Source organism: Octopus sinensis, linkage group LG19 (genome assembly GCF_006345805.1).
Source record: "Octopus sinensis linkage group LG19, ASM634580v1, whole genome shotgun sequence".
In the NCBI taxonomy this organism is placed as follows: Eukaryota; Metazoa; Mollusca; class Cephalopoda; order Octopoda; family Octopodidae; genus Octopus; species Octopus sinensis.
In genome coordinates this window covers 43,866,060-43,870,897 of record NC_043015.1, presented here as the reverse complement: position 1 = coordinate 43,870,897, position 4,838 = coordinate 43,866,060, and positions in this window count along the sequence as shown.

The following is a 4,838-nucleotide window of genomic DNA, read 5'->3' as shown; positions in this document are numbered from 1 at the left end:
GTTATTTCTTGACGACCTCGATAGACTAGCGAAATCGCTAATAAATAATCATCCAAATTCCTAACTCTCTCCTTTTTCTTAATGTAAAATATGTGTGCACCATATATATATATATATATATTATATATATATATATATATATATATAGGCGCGCTCGTGTGTGTGTGTGCGATAGGATGATATATACAAGGATTCAATTGTGCAACAGTTGGTTCTTTCTAATTTTGACACAAAAGCAACAATTTTGGAGAGAAGAGCAATTCAAGTCCCTCGACTCCAATACCTGACTGCTCCTTTTCTTTTTATTTTTGTGAACCAGAAATAACGAAAGGCAATGTTGATTTCGGCAGCATTTGAACTCAGAGCGTAAGGAGTCAGAAGGAACGTCATTAAACATTTTGTACGAGGCACTCGCTGCCTCAAATGCTCAAGCGATAAGAATCACTCAAGATTTGTATGCCTCTCGGAGTCTAAACAAAATCGTGAATACACAGAAACATCTTTGCATAAAAGGAAGTATTCCCTCGTGTCTTTTCAAGCGTCAGCTTCGTATTATATTTTGTTTTGTGCTTGAAAGGAATTAAATAATGATATTCATGTGTTTTAATAAAGCGACCACTTGATGGCACCAATGTTTAGCTTTAGCCTGTAGATCTGATGTGATGAATAAATTTTCTCATAAAGACATTTATATATACTCACAGCATACTACGTTCATTAACATAAGGGAAGTTTGGGACAACCAACGTTTCGACATTGGTGTGTTTTCAACCTAAGCTATCCTGGACTAATATTGTACCTATCAGCAAATAATTCGGGTATTTTTGTTTTTGTTTTTTTTTTCATTATAACATAGAGCGACAATCTCATGTTAAATCCATTGGTTCTAATTCTTGCTGTTTACCTTGCTGTTTACTTTAGACAGGACAATGGATGTATCCACATCCCAGATAAGCAGTGGGTATTCAAATGGCATCGGCACTTTTCCTATGCCTTTCAATAACTTCAAACAAACAATAAACATTTTTGTACATCATCCAAGAATTGAATAACCAATCGTTCATATCTCTTGCATATTAAGTTGTACTTCGTAACAAACGTATTGACGTTCGTCATTTCATAATTTTACAATCTTTACTGTTCTGTCTTGTTCATTATAACGTTCATATTTCAGGTTATACCCGGCTATAATACAGCTTACTGATAATGCAGATTTTCTACCGAAACAATATTTCTAATTTATCTCTTTGTTGTCTTTTCATTTTTTCCAGGGTTTTTTTCTGCCTTTAACCCTCCAACACGGAGTATAAGCCACTTACAGTTGAATTCCATGTCGCATAATTTTCGCTTCTGTACTTATACTCTGCCATCAATGTCCCCCTTTCTCTAGTTCCTTTTGTGTTGATCTACACCATGAGTTCTTAGGCCTACCTCTCCTTCTATATCCATCCGGTTTCCACTGTAAAGCACTTTTCGCTACATTTGCTGTGTCTTTTCTAATTGTGCTACCAATCCACTTCAACTTTTTCTTAAATATTTGCTCCCTAATCGAAACTTGATTTATTCTTTGCCATAGCTCCATATTGCTTATGTGTTCGGGCCATCTAATTTTAAGTATACTACACAAGCATCTGTTGATGAATGATTGTATTTGCTTATTTGACTTAACTGTTGTTCACCATGTCTCAGCCCCATACAATAACACCACTTTTACGTTAGTGTTAAACATTCTTATTTTTTTCCGTTTACAAGATCCAAAATATATCTCACGAAGAGAGACGTCGCGCTGTATCAAATTGCGGTAGTGCGGCATATTAAAACTTAAACCATCGCATGATCCAAAAAAAGAAGTGAAGAACCAAAGACATACAATGGGAGAGAGAGAGAGAGAGAGAGAGAGAGAGAGGAGAGAGAGAGAGATACATAAAGAGATTCTATTTGCTCGTTCGATAAAAAAAAAAAGTTTTATCAATAGGTTAAGGCTACGTCAAGATCAGCTACACACTTGACGGAATACTATATGGGAGTGGTGTTGTTTGGTAAACATAAAATGATATGTTATCAATAATGACAGCCGTGAGGGAGACGGGAAGAAGAAGAAATAAACAAATTAGTGTATTCAGGTATCGATTATTTGTTTTTCATCTATTTAAGGTTGATTATATAAATTAGCATCGGTTCAACCCTGGTGGAACAGACCTGTGATCAAAGGAGTTTCATTTGTACCATCTTCAAACCGGTGATGTTGTTTATGTACATTAAAATAGCTGCTCGATAAATAATCATTGGTAAAATAAGTACCAAGATCAAAGATAATTATTGGTGTAGTATTCCTGGGCGAAAACTTTGGAGGTTTGTTCCCCCGACATGACACAATCCAGTAACCAGGAAAAACAGCTAAATGAACGTGTGTGTATGTGTATTTGTGTGTGTGTGTGTATATAGGTAGATGCATACATATATACATAGCTACATCTACGTGTGTATGTGTTTCTGTGTGTATGAGTATGTGTATGTCGATAGATAGATAGATACATACATACATACATACATACATACACATACATACATACATACATACATACATACATACATACATACATAGGTAGATAGGTTTGTAGGTGGGTGGGTGGATGGATAGGTAGGTAGGTAGGCAAGTAGATAGGTAGGTACGTAGGCAAGTAGATAGGTAGGTACGTAGGCAAGTAGATAGATAGATAGATAGATAGATACATACATACATACATACATACATACATACATACATACATACATATATACACACATAGGTAGGTACATAGACAGGCAGGTAGGTAGGTAGGTAAGTAGGTATGTAAGCGGCCAGGCAGACAGACAGATAAATTGACAGACAGGCAGACACACAGACAGATAGATAGATAAATAGATAGATAGATAGATGGATGGATGGATGGATGGATGGATGGATGGATGGATAGATATGTATCTGTTTATTAGCAAGAATTTTGAGATGACTACATCCGTAGTCACTCAGTGACTCTCGCATACTCTTTAAATATGGACTTATACTCAGTCACACATACATGCATGCAAACATGTGTGTATGTCTGCGTTTGTACGTGTGTGTCTATGTGTGCATGTGTGTGTGTGTATACATGCAAACATTACTATACTTATAGGAAAGCCGCAAGCATTTTCCCGTTATGTAATGAAAAAAAATATTTAAAAATGAGACTGCATTAAAACACTTCAAAAAGCACTTCAAATCAACTCAAAGAGAATATTAATTAGTTAATTAAATAGAGGATTAATTATGTCGCTGCGATAACTAAAGACAAAGCGACATCAAACATTTTACTACATTTTCATATTCTTTATGTCACCTTCCATCTTCAAGTTCAAATCTTCCGATTTTCTTCCGCTTTCACTTGCATATTTATTATAATACACTCTTACACTCTTCCTCATTCTCTTACATCTTAGAATACCTGGTCATCCTCTCTGTCTCTTTTTTCCTTAAGTAATGTGTATATTTAATGTGTGTTTCCACTATTTCCTCCTCTCTGTCTGTCTATCTATCTATCTATCTATCTATCTATTTCTTTATCTCTCTCTCTCTCTCTCTCTCTCTCTCTCTCTCTCACGCACCCACTCGGTATGTTTACACTTTTTACTCTTTTACTCTTTTACTTGTTTCAGTCATTTGACGACGGCCATGCTGGAGCACCGCCTTTAGTCGAGCAAATCGACCCCAGGACTTACTCTTTGTAAGCCTAGTATTTATTCTCTCGGTCGCTATTGCCTAACCACTAAGCTACGGGGACGTAAACACACCAGCATCCGTTGTGAAGCGATGTTGGGAGGGAGCAAACACAGACATACAAACACACACACATATATATATATACATATATACGACGGGATTCTTTCAGTTTCCGTCTACCAAATCCACCAACAAGGCTTTGGTCGGCCCGAGGTTATAGTAGAAGACACTTGCCCAAGGTGCCACGCAGTGGTACTGAACCCAGAACCATGTGTATCCAGGCGGCACTCTAGCATGGCCACAGTAAAATGACTGAAACAAGTAAAAGAGTATATTATTAAAGCCCGAACAATACAGCTTATAAAACTTAAAAGTACAGGTCGATCGTTAGTACTTTTACCTAGTATTTCAATATTTCATAGTCAAGAACAGTTTTAATGCGTACATCTTACTGATTATAAAACACAATTGACCAGTTCACTAATAATACACTATATATTTTCCTAAATATTAAATTGTGGCTACATTAATTTCATTTTAATTATATTATCCTAAAGATATATACATATCTTGACTATGAAATATACATATCTGGCAATTTCCTGAGGAAGAGTCTTAAACCTGAAATATTGAAATACCGCATAATAGTACTCAACAACGATCTATATTTTTACTTTTTTTTTCTTATATCTTGAAGTGTTTGGGGCTTTAAGAAAATTATTAAAACCGTTTATAACCTGTAAAGTACTTTTATAATATCCTACGTCTTATTTCGTCCGTGTGTACATTCTGAGTTCAAATTCAGCTGAGGTCGACTTTGCCTTTCATCCTTTCGAGGTCGATAAATTAAGTACCATTTGCGAGCTGGGGTCGATCTAATCGACTGGCTCCTTCCCCAAAAATTTCGGGCCTTGTGCCTAGAGCAGAAAAGCATACTCTCCGTCTTATTTTATGCTATAATCTGTATATACTTCTGTATTTCAGCTTGCGTTAATTGACTTCTACTTTCATGATTTCCTTTGCTCATTTGTAAAAGAGACGATTGCTAATTAGTATTAAACATTATTCAGTCTTTTACTTTTTCCTGTATTCTTTG